This window comes from Panulirus ornatus, chromosome 14 (genome assembly GCF_036320965.1).
Source record: "Panulirus ornatus isolate Po-2019 chromosome 14, ASM3632096v1, whole genome shotgun sequence".
Taxonomy (NCBI): Eukaryota; Metazoa; Arthropoda; class Malacostraca; order Decapoda; family Palinuridae; genus Panulirus; species Panulirus ornatus.
Window position 1 is genome coordinate 42,786,459 of NC_092237.1, and position 12,944 is coordinate 42,799,402.

Consider the following 12,944-nt stretch of genomic DNA (forward strand, 5'->3'; position numbering starts at 1 on the left):
AGATGTGCTTCATTTATTAAGCTGTGATCCAGGTTGAAGACCAGTGTATTACTGATGGTTAGATTCTTTCTTAAATTTTCCTAGATTTTTTTTTCTTTTAGGTCCCCCCATGGGGATATGTTCTTAGGTGTTCATAGAGTTATGTCCTTAGTTGAGAACTCTTGATTTTGAAGTAAGAAGAACTATATCTCAAGCATAGGTGTAACAATGTGGAGATTTGTTTATTTTCTCACCTTTTGTTTCCTTTCTCCATCTTGAAAGATAATTTCTGAAGTCTAACATGATTGGGCTGGAGGCACAGACTCCAGGGGTTAGTGAGTAATGGGGTTAACTGGCAAACTGACACCATCTCTCCACTATACCATGAAGTCAGACCTGGAAGGGCTGCTGGTTGGTGGCTGGATTTTCATGAATGAACATCTCTTGACTTGATAGGTATTATACTGGCCAAAATTAATGGATCCTCATGAATAAACCCTATATTTGGAAGAGAAACTGTTTAAACAATATTAAGTAAATGCCCTCATACATATTGTACATAGGGCACTGGCTGCAGTTAAGAAATATTTCATACTTCAGATCCTACTTTTTTCATTCTGTCTTGCTTTTCATTGATTAACAATTTCCTGTAATTTTCCAAATGACCTTTTTGCTCTTGATTCATTTGTACTATAAGAGCTGAAAGTTCTGAAAATGTACAAAGACATTGATCCTTATTGCCTTACTGATCATCAAAGAAATGCTGAAAGTAATTGTCTCTACTACATGGTACATTCCAGACAAGTGCATCATCCCAGCTTAATTACAGCATCCACTTATGTTATGCATTGTATACTCACCTAAACTTGTTCAAAATAAATGTTCCAATCTTCATACTTAACGAGGCAGCATTTCAGACTCAACTCTAGTCTGGTCCACGTTATACTCTTGTACACAGTAGTAAAAGCAAAGCCTTATGAAATTGTGAAGGTATAGTAATATAAGAATGATTTAAAGTGTACTCTTATTTTCTGACTCTTATAGCCAAATGCACCTTTTGAGAATTGTAACCAGATACAAAAACTGCAATACAGTGACTGTAGTTTTAACGTGTGGGTTGGATTGCATATAAGCATATGGCTCTGCCAGTAACATGAAATCTTACTGAGAATCACTGCAACAAAGACTCTGTCTTTGTTCTTGAGATATCAGTACTAGATAACAAATCCCAGCAACAATAAGGTTATATCATTTATATTATATCATGTATAAAAGAAAGAGACAGGAGGTCAAGAGAAAGGTGCAAGAGGTGAAAAAAAGGGCAAATGAGAGTTGGGGTGAGAGAGTATCATTAAATTTTAGGGAGAATAAAAAGATGTTCTGGAAGGAGGTAAATAAAGTGCGTAAGACAAGGGAGCAAATGGGAACTTCAGTGAAGGGCGCAAATGGGGAGGTGATAACAAGTAGTGGTGATGTGAGAAGGAGATGGAGTGAGTATTTTGAAGGTTTGTTGAATGTGTTTGATGATAGAGTGGCAGATATAGGGTGTTTTGGTCGAGGTGGTGTGCAAAGTGAGAGGGTTAGGGAAAATGATTTGGTAAACAGAGAAGAGGTAGTGAAAGCTTTGCGGAAGATGAAAGCCGGCAAGGCAGCAGGTTTGGATGGTATTGCAGTGGAATTTATTAAAAAAGGGGGTGACTGTATTGTTGACTGGTTGGTAAGGTTATTTAATGTATGTATGACTCATGGTGAGGTGCCTGAGGATTGGCAGAATGCGTGCATAGTGCCATTGTACAAAGGCAAAGGGGATAAGAGTGAGTGCTCAAATTACAGAGGTATAAGTTTGTTGAGTATTCCTGGTAAATTATATGGGAGGGTATTGATTGAGAGGGTGAAGGCATGTACAGAGCATCAGATTGGGGAAGAGCAGTGTGGTTTCAGAAGTGGTAGAGGATGTGTGGATCAGGTGTTTGCTTTGAAGAATGTATGTGAGAAATACTTAGAAAAGCAAATGGATTTGTATGTAGCATTTATGGATCTGGAGAAGGCATATGATAGAGTTGATAGAGATGCTCTGTGGAAGGTATTAAGAATATATGGTGTGGGAGGCAAGTTGTTAGAAGCAGTGAAAAGTTTTTATCGAGGATGTAAGGCATGTGTACGTGTAGGAAGAGAGGAAAGTGATTGGTTCTCAGTGAATGTAGGTTTGCGGCAGGGGTGTGTGATGTCTCCATGGTTGTTTAATTTGTTTATGGATGGGGTTGTTAGGGAGGTGAATGCAAGAGTTTTGGAAAGAGGGGCAAGTATGAAGTCTGTTGGGGATGAGAGAGCTTGGGAAGTGAGTCAGTTGTTGTTCGCTGATGACACAGCGCTGGTGGCTGATTCATGTGAGAAACTGCAGAAGCTGGTGACTGAGTTTGATAAAGTGTGTGGAAGAAGAAAGTTAAGAGTAAATGTGAATAAGAGCAAGGTTATTAGGTACAGTAGGGTTGAGGGTCAAGTCAATTGGGAGGTGAGTTTGAATGGAGAAAAACTGGAGGAAGTGAAGTGTTTTAGATATCTGGGAGTGGATCTGGCAGCGGATGGAACCATGGAAGCGGAAGTGGATCATAGGGTGGGGGAGGGGGCGAAAATTCTGGGGGCCTTGAAGAATGTGTGGAAGTCGAGAACATTATCTCGGAAAGCAAAAATGGGTATGTTTGAAGGAATAGTGGTTCCAACAATGTTGTATGGTTGCGAGGTGTGGGCTATGGATAGAGTTGTGCGCAGGAGGATGGATGTGCTGGAAATGAGATGTTTGAGGACAACGTGTGGTGTGAGGTGGTTTGATCGAGTGAGTAACGTAAGGGTAAGAGAGATGTGTGGAAATAAAAAGAGCGTGGTTGAGAGAGCAGAAGAGGGTGTTTTGAAGTGGTTTGGGCACATGGAGAGAATGAGTGAGGAAAGATTGACCAAGAGGATATATGTGTCGGAGGTGGAGGGAACGAGGAGAAGAGGGAGACCAAATTGGAGGTGGAAAGATGGAGTGAAAAAGATTTTGTGTGATCGGGGCCTGAACATGCAGGAGGGTGAAAGGAGGGCAAGGAATAGAGTGAATTGGAGCGATGTGGTATACCGGGGTTGACGTGCTGTCAGTGGATTGAATCAAGGCATGTGAAGCGTCTGGGGTAAACCATGGAAAGCTGTGTAGGTATGTATATTTGCGTGTGTGGACGTATGTATATACATGTGTATGGGGGGGGGGCCATTTCTTTCGTCTGTTTCCTTGCGCTACCTCGCAAACGCGGGAGACAGCGACAAAGTATAATAAAAAAAATAATATTATATCAAGTGATACAAGTTCATTCCATCTTCCAATCACAACCCAGTCAGCCAGTATCTCTCATGCCAGCCTTCACCACTGATTACAGAAGGACCAACATTTCACAGAGTAACACTTTCTGTTATTGTTTTGGCCTTTTCCCTCATTATCTGTCTGAATATCCTTACCATCAAGACTTGTACCTGTAATAGGCATCTGGCTGTTGCTTCTTATTGTTTTTGTGTTAAGACTAGCCACATCAAGATTGATACTTCTTTCTTTTCTCACACAGCAAAGCTGTGAAATTTTCCTCCCTCAAACCTTTTCCTTAATCTGATAAACTTTCAGCTTTTAAGAGTCAGGTCTAAAGCTTTTAAGTTGAAATTAATTTCTTTATTCTTTTTCTCTTACTGTTTTCTTTTCACCCAAGATGACCACAACTGGGGCATGGTTTGCCTATGTCATGTTATCACTATAAAGAAAAAAGCCATCATTAAAGCTTTTCACCACACAGTCCAGATTATGTAATAGCCCAAACAAATGTATTATATCTTACTAAAAAGTATTATATCTTAATAAAACCCCATAGAACTCTAAGAAACAATTTTCGATCTCTCTTGACCAAGACCGAGAAGTGCTCCAACAGATTTATTTCTCAGATCAGTTTGCACCAAGTGTAACAGTAAGAATTAACTCCAGCCTGGTTTACTGTCCAAGGATTATTTTCTCTACAAAATGATACTCTCAGAATTACCAAATGACAACTTCACATGAATGTAATTTAAAACTAATTGAGATGCTGTGCAAGCATGGAAAATCAAAAATGATATGGTCAGACATAAAGAAGAAATAAAATGTATGTTTGTTTATTTGCCTCTTTGTCAATCTCTGATACCTTGGTTCCTAGAAAGTAATCCCCTGGAAAGCGGGCTTAGCAAAGAATCTCGATTACCCATTTCAGACATACATCTCTAACATGTTTCATCCCCCTTACACTTTTCTAGGTTTTTAATCCAAAATATTATGTCTGTCCCACACTAGGATGCCAGTTGCTTTCTCCTTACTGTCTTTCTTCTACTTTACTGCTATGTAATTTTTCTGCCCGCTTGTCATCAAGCATTCATTCTACAACCAAGGATATTTGTTTAACCAACTTTTTACTCTATACCCATGTCTATCCCTTCTTTCTGACATTCCAGTTAACCCATACAGCTCTATGTTACCTATCCAATCCTATCTACTGACTTTCTTCAGTTACATTGCTTCAACATCCTTAATTTTAGAAATGTCTGCTATATGTCATGTCTATGTCTTTCACTCATTTGTTATTGTTAGCAGAACATGCTGTCCTTCAGTCTTTCTTTTTTTATGGTTACATTTTTCATGAAAAGAGTGGTGAGGGTAAGTGAGCTTGGGAGGAGACTTGTGTGAGGAAGTACCAGGAGAGACTGAGTACAGAATGGAAAAAGGTGAGAACAAAAGACATAAGGGGAGTAGGGGAGGAATGGGATGTATTTAGGGAAGCAGTGATGGCTTGCGCAAAAGATGCTTGTGGCATGAGAGCGTGGAAGGTGGGTACATTAGAGAGGGTAGTGAGTGGTGGGATGAAGAAGTAAGATTATTAGTGAAAGAGAAGAGAGAGGCATATGTACAATTTTTGCAGGGAAAAAATGCAAATGAGTGCTTAAAGTGCATAAATTACAGAGTGCTTAAATTACAGAGGTATAAGTTTGTTGAGTATTCCTGGTAAATTATATGGGAGGGTATGGATTGAGAGGGTGAAGGCATTAGATTGGGGAAGAGCAGTGTGGTTTCAGAATTGGTGGAGGATGTGTGGCATCAGGTGTTTGCTTTGAAGAATGTATGTGAAAAATACTTAGAAAAGCAAATGGATTTGTATGTAGCATTTATGGATCTGGAGAAGGCATATGATAGAGTTGATAATGATGCTCTGTGGAAGGTATTAAGAATATATGGTGTGGGAGGCAAGTTGTGAGAAGCAGTGAAAAGTTTTTATCGAGGATGTAAGGCATATGTACGTGTAGGAAGAGAGGAAAGTGATTGGTTCTCAGTGAATATAGGTTTGCGGCAGGGGTGTGTGATGTTTCCGTGGTTGTTTAATTTGTTTATGGATGGAGATGTTAGGGAGGTGAATGCAAGAGTTTTGGAAAGAGGGGCAAGTTTGCAGTCTGTTGTGGATGAAAGAGCTTGGGAAGTGAGTCAGTTGTTGTTCGCTGATGATACAGTGCTGGTGCCTGATTCATGTGAGAAACTGCAGAAGCTGGTGACTGAGTTTGGTAAAGTGTATGAAATGAGAAAGCTGAGAGTAAATGTGAATAAGAGCAAGGTTATTAGGTACAGTAAGGTTGAGGGACAAGTCAACTGGAAGGTAAGTTTGAATGGCGAAAAACTGGAGGAAGTGAAGTGTTTTAGATATCTGGGGATGGATTTGGCAGTGGATGGAACCATGGAAGCAGAAGTGAATCATAGGGTGGGGGAGGGGGCGAAAGTTCTGGGAGTGTTGAAGAATGGGTGGAAGTCAAGAACATTATCTCGGAAAGCAAAAATGGGTATGTTTGAAGGAATAGTGGTTCCAACAATGTTATATGGTTGCGAGGCGTGGGCTATAGATAGAGTTGTGTGTAGGAGGGTGGATGTGTTGGAAATGAGATGTTTGAGGACAATATGTGGTGTGAGGTGGTTTGATTGAGTAAGTAATGTAAGGGTAAGAGAGATGTGTGGTAATAAAAAGAGTGTGGTTGAGAGAGCAGGATAGGGTGTTTTGAGATGGTTTGGTCCCATGGAGAGAATGAGTGAGGAAAGATTGACCAAGAAGATATATGTGTCAGAGGTGGAGAGAATGAGAAGTGGGAGACCAAATTGGAGGTGGAAAGATGGAGTGAAAAAGATTTTAAGTGATAGGGGCCTGAACATGCAGGAGGATGAAAGGCGTGCAAGGAATAGAGTGAATTGGAACAATGTGATATACTAGGGTCGACATGCTGTCAATGGATTGAACCGGGGCATGTGAAGCGTCTGGGGTAAACCATGGAAAGTTCTGTGGGTACTGGATGTGGAAAGGGAGGTGTGGTTTCGGTGCATTATTACATGACAGCCAGAGGCTGAGTGTTAACGAATGTGGCCTTTGTTGTCTTTTCCTAGTGCTACCTCACGCACATGAGGGGGGAGGGGGTTGTTATTTCATGTGTGGTGGGGTGGCAATGGGAATGAATAAGGGCAGACAGTATGAACTTTGTACATGTGTATATATGTATATGTCTGTTTGTGTATATGTATGTATGCGTAGAGATGTATAGGTATGTATATTTGCGTGTGTGGACGTGTATGTATATACATGTGTATGTGGGTGGGTTGGGCCATTCTTTTGTCTGTTTCCTTGTGCTACCTCTGCTAAAGCGGGAGACAGTGACAAAGGAGAATAAAATAGATAAAGTAAAAAATTTTTCATTTTTATAATTCTCACCTAGGTTCCTGTTGCCCTCCTTCCTTGAACAGCTTTCTTCTGTACTCTTTTGTATTGTGCCATGTTTGCTCGGGACTAAGCCTGAATGCTTGAATTCTTTAACTTCTTTTAACAGTTCACCACCCATGCTAAGCTTGTGCATCAACTGACTATTTTTGTGTGTACGGTATATTTAAGCCTGTCACCTTAGCTTTTATCTTTTCAGAAAATATCATCTTACTCTTACCAGTAATTACCTTCAACTTTCATCTTTTACACTACATAACATTCATCGATCACCTTTCATTTTTTCAGTTTTTTGTTAGCATCACCAAAGCCTTTAAATAAGGATTTGGTGATGATTAGTGTCTTTCATCCAACTTAAGCCTTGCTCCCTCTCTTATTCTTTTTTTTATCTCTCACCATCGCATCCATATATTCATATATTGATAAGCAAAAATAACAAAATTCTTTCCTTTCTCATTACCTTACTTCTCTGAAAACTTTTATTTAACTTATCATCCAGTGTCACATGTGCTTTACTTTTTTTGTGGAATGATTCTGATTCAACCAGCAAATGTTCTCCTGTATCACAGATTTTTAGTACCTCCCATTGCATTCCAGTCCACTTTATGTTTTTATACCCTATATAAGACTTCTAGAGTCACAAAATCAATCAGAGATTTGTATGCTTTATCAAGTTCATATAAGATTTCGTAGACTCATAAAATCTGATATCAGATTAAGACAATTTTGTAATAAGAGATTCAAAGAAAGTAGTTACCTCCTTAAATTATTTTCTAAGCTTCAAATACAAACTTCTCTGCTTTAGCACATTAATACCTTTCCAGCAAAGCAAGTGCCTAACTGAAACCAGCAGACAATAGTAAATAAGGTGCCCAAACTAATTTCAAATTGAAAAAAATGATAGTCATTACCTTCTCTCTGCATGATCTGGAAAAAGAACTCGACCACAAACTAAGTCTTCATAATGCATAGAACAAGAATCCTAAGTGCATAGATAACAAGAGAGAGGGAGTATTAATGGTATAAGAAATATGGAAAAGAATGAGTTCACATGAGGGGAAAAGCCTAAAGCACCACAGTGGAGATTCAGGAGACACCAGTGCCATAGCCAAGTATGGTATTGGATGACATGAGAGAAAAATTGAAGACAAGCAGCAGATATTAATACAAAAGACAGAAACAGCCAGGCTGAGGAAAAGACAGATGAAAAGGAAAAATACTGCAGTTACCACACAAACTCCACAGTATGAAAATATTGTGCACTAGGAACATGCAGGTCTGGTAAATTGCATAGGGAACAGCATAAGTTTCAGCACCCCAAAGTCTCAACATGCTTGATAGAGTTAAATTTCTTCAGATGTAGGTGTACACTGTAAATTCTACCACCCAGAAATGTGTAATCATTATCAAAGAAGAGGTTTTGCTTTAACCTATACTATCATGAATAGCAAGTAGCAGGGACAGTAAGATGTAAAAATGAAGTCTGGCTAGCACTGATAAATATATCTTGGTTTCAAAGATGAAGAGCTGAGGAATGACCCTCTCAGCACCCTGTGCAAAATGAAGCTACTTAAATTTTGTATCCAAGCACAACATGGTCTCAACCATAATAACTAACAGAAAATGTTAATCTAGCAGAAAACTTCATAGAAAACTCCCATTAACAGTTCATCAAGAGAAATGTAACATTCGTCACAAGGACTTTGATTACACAAACCTAAAGATTTGTTTCTATAAGTGCTTTATTGAGATAGATACATTTGTTGCACTCTATGGAACCTTGTATAAACATTGCATAAACAATGAAGTTTGAATCCTTAATTACAGTCATTGCAGGTGTGACAGAACAGGAGGGATACTTTATCCTGTACCATACATCAAAGATTCTCGTATGTGGATTGCTTAAATTCTCAGTTGATAAAGTGGAAGTGTTAGTAATCAAGATTGAAAACTTTATCCTGTTAATCATGCTTAGTGGTATGCCTTAAGAAACATGAACTACAAGGATTTATTGAACAAATGGGAAATACAGAATCCTGGCCTGATAACTTAAGTAATCTAGTTCCAGATCAGACCTTTCTGAGAGACATCATCATACTACATAAGGTGGAAATGGCTAGAAAATAGCAAGGTAACTCATAATAGCTGCACATAAAGAATATATCTACATTGTGTGACAAGTTTTATCTTGGTCAACAGATAGCAGAACCAACTATAAAGAAATATCTTGGATTTACTTTTCATAGACAGCGTGGACATGTGCAACATTATCATAGAAAATACACTGTACTTAGATCATGCATCCTTCATAGGTGGTAGATTTTTAACTTCTAAGATAGTAGTTATACAGACTTGAAGAATTTAGATTCTCGTGGAGAAGGAGAGTCATGGAGAGAAGTTCTTAAAGTGTACACAAAATTTCCTGCAAGTTATGGGAGGGCATGGAAGGAGGTGTGGTATGGAGGGGATTGAGTGAAAATTATTGTTAAAGAGGATGGAATAGATCAAAAAAAGTATAAGAGAAAGGAAAGATTGGAAATGTGAAATATCCACGGATATGTGTGAATATGAAGACTGCTTGAGGTAAGGATGAAATGCTTTTCGGGAGGAATTTGAATGACTGTATAATTGGTTTTGAGAATGAGAGAAATGTGTCGTATTGGGTGATCTGAATGCGAAAGTGGGATGTGATCGAATTGATGAGATAGTTGGTTAATGGGGAATGCCTGGAGTAAATGAGAACGGAAGCTATCGTGTGGATATTTTTGCTGAGAAGGGTTTATTTCTTTCGAACACCTCTTTCTAAGCACAAGATGATCCACAGACATACATGGATGAGGAATGATGGAAGAGAACAAAAGGCTTTGATTGACTTTGTAGCAATGGATGAAAGACTGAGAAAAGGTGTGCTGGATGCTAGAGTCATGAGAAGATTCTTTGGAGATTCTGACCATTTTGTGGTTCTTGTGGGAATGAGGATCAGGGAGAAATAGAGGTATGGTGTAAGGAGGAATGAAGAGGTAAAAGTGTTGGCAAGTAAGAAGATAAATCAGAAAAATTGCTAGGAGGAGTATAAAAGGAAGGTAACAAGCTTAGATGGATGTGCAGTGAATGTAGGAATGCAGTCCTATGTGAATGAGGTATTTAGAATGTTTATTATACTTAGTCGTTGTCTCCCGCATTAGCAAGGTAGCGCAAGGAAATAGACAAAAGAATGGCCCAACCCACCCACATACATATGTATATACATAAACGTCTACACATGCACATATACATACCTATACATTTCAATGTATACCTACATATACATACACAAACATATACATACATACACGTGTACATATCCACACTTGCTGCCTTCATCCATTCCCATTGCCACCCCACCACACATGAAATGGCACCCCCCCTCCCCCTGCACATGCGCGAGGTAGCGCTAGGAAAAGAACAGCAAAGGCCACATTCATTCACTCTCAGTCTTTAGCTGTCATGTGTAATACACCAAAATCACAGCTTCCTTTCCACATCCAGTCCCCACAAAACTTTTCATGTTTTACCCTAGATGCTTCACATGCCTTGGTTCAAATCATTGACAGCACATCGACCCTGGTATACCACATAGTTCCAATTCACTCTATTCCTTGCATGCCTTTCACCCTCCTGTATGTTCAAGCCCTGATCGCTCAAAATCTTTTTCACTCCATCCTTCCATCTCCAGTTTGGTCTCCCACCTCTCCTCATTCCCTCCACCTCTGACACACACACATCCTCCCTATCAATCTTTCCCCACTCACCCTCTCCACATGACCATACCACCTCAACACACCCTTCTCTGCCCTCTCAACCACTCTCCCCTTACCACCACACATCCCCCCCCCCCCCCCCCACCACCACCACCACCACCACCACCACCACTCACTCACTCACTCACTCACTCAACCACCTCACACCACATACTGTCCTCAAACACCCCATGTTTAGATGAATACTAATATAGGTTGTAGAATCAGTAGTTGGATAAAAGATAGTGAGATACAGGAATAAGAAGGGCAATGCATGGTGATCAGAAGAGATCAGAGATTCTGTGGAAGAGAAGAAAAAGGCATATAGTAGATTGCTCAATAGGAATTTACCAGTGAAAGTTCAGCATAGGAGGAAGGAAAAATACAAAATACATAAGCTGAATGTTAAGAAGCTGATAGAGGAAAGCAAAGAAAGAGATGAAGATTTTGGAAGGAAGTTAAGTGGAAAGTTTTGGGATGATAAGAGACTATACTGGAAGGAGGTGAAAAGGAAAGAGGTGGACATAAGAGTGGAGGTGCTGATGTGAGAAGTAAGGAAGGGGAGTTGTTGAATCAAAAGGAGGAAGTGAAAGGAAGATGAAAAGAGTATTTTGAAGAACTTATAAATGTGGGAGAAGGGGAGGCAGCATTTGTTACATGTATAGGTATTGAGGAGGGAAGGAAGAGGATACAAGTGAAAGGGCATATAGCAGAGATGGGATTATGGCTGAAATGCTGAAGTATGGAGAAGAAAGCTTGATAGAGTGGATGCGTCTTATATGTAATTTAGCATGGAAACAGAAGGTTGTGCATAAGAATTGGGTAAAAGCTATTATCATTTCTTTATTCAAAGGAAAATTTGCTGACAATGTATGTTGCAGTTATACAGAATAAGTGAAGAGCAAGGGGGTTTTAGGAAAGATAGGGGATGTGTGGATCAGATTTTTGTAGTAAAGATGACCTTGGAAAAGTTTTTAGTAAGAGACAAGATCAGGGATCTAGAGAAAGTGTATGACAGAATCAAGTGGAATGCTTTATAGGATGTGTTAAGGATATATGGAATAGGGGTACAACTGTTGGATGGTGTGAAAAGCTATACAGGAGCAAATGCATGTGTAAGAGGATGGACAGTTGAGTGAAAGTTTTGGGATACATGTAGTTGTGAGGCAGGGCTGTATGATGTCACCATGGCTTTTTGATATATTTATGGATGGAGTGATAAGACAGATGAAAGCAAAACTAGGGGAAATGGGTGCAGAGATGGAGTGCGACAGTGAGATATGGTGACTAGTGGCAAGCCTCTTTGCAGATGATGCTGTGTTGTTTGCGGAGAGTGAACTGGAGTTGCAGAAGACTGTGTGTTTTATGTAAGCATAGGGGAGTGAAGGTAAATGCAAATAAAAGTAAGTAAAGGTGTTTGAAATGAAACAGTGAAAATAGAGATTGTGTAAAACCATATGAAGTGCAAGAAGAAAAAGTACAAAATTGTGCTGTGGATATGGGGGGAAAAAGACTGGAAAAAGTGAGAATTTAAGTATCTAGGAGCTGTTTTGGGTAAGTGTAGTGATATGGAAGGAGAGATAAGGGAGAGAGCAGTGCAGGATAGAAGATTCATTGGGTCCCATAATTGAATAATAAAGGGTAGAGGTGTTAGTATGGAAGTGAAGAGAGGAATAAGGGATGGCATTGTCCTACCAACCCTGACCTATGCAGCCAAGACATGTCATGGCATGAGTTACAGAGGTCAAAAATTGACCTATGCAGCCAAAACAATGGGCATGGAATGAGTTACAGAGGTCAAGAATTGACCCATGCAGCCAAAACATGGACATGGACTATGTTACAGAGGTCAAGAATTCAGGCTGTGGAAATGAACTATTTGAGAACAACACGTGGTGTGAGTAGATGGAATGAAGTTAAAAATAAAAGGGTGTATGAGAGATGTCATATGGCAAGGAATGCAAAAGCAGTGAATTGTAGAGTGGTAGAATGTGTGAAACATAATGATTTGAGGTGGTTTGGGTATTGGAAAGAATTCAAGACTGGGAGTTTACAAGGAGAGTATATGATAGTACAATTGAATGGGTTGGTGTAATTGGAGGACCATCTGTGACATGGGCAAATAGGATTGAGGAACTCTGGAGGGAGAGAAATAGCATAAGAATGCATGGAATGGTGCATGTGAGGGAGGCATGTAAGGACAAGGATAAGCAGAGACTCTTTTGCCGTGTCCACCCCTTGATGTGAGTTCCCAGAGGGAAAGGGCATCAGACATATAGATAGATAAATAGAGGAAGGGCGTATACTTAAAGGGTGTGGATGAAAATGGCTTGATTGAAACATTATGACTCATGAGGCTATGTAGATTTCTTTGTTGTAAATCAATGTTGCAATT

General features: G+C 39.6%; 1 protein-coding gene across 2 annotated transcripts in view; it reads left to right on the forward strand.

Annotated features, from left to right (window-relative positions):
- Ppt2 (palmitoyl-protein thioesterase 2) overlaps positions 1–12,944 on the forward strand; it is a 117,303-nt gene that overhangs the window by 27,800 nt on the left and 76,559 nt on the right. The window lies entirely within an intron of this gene.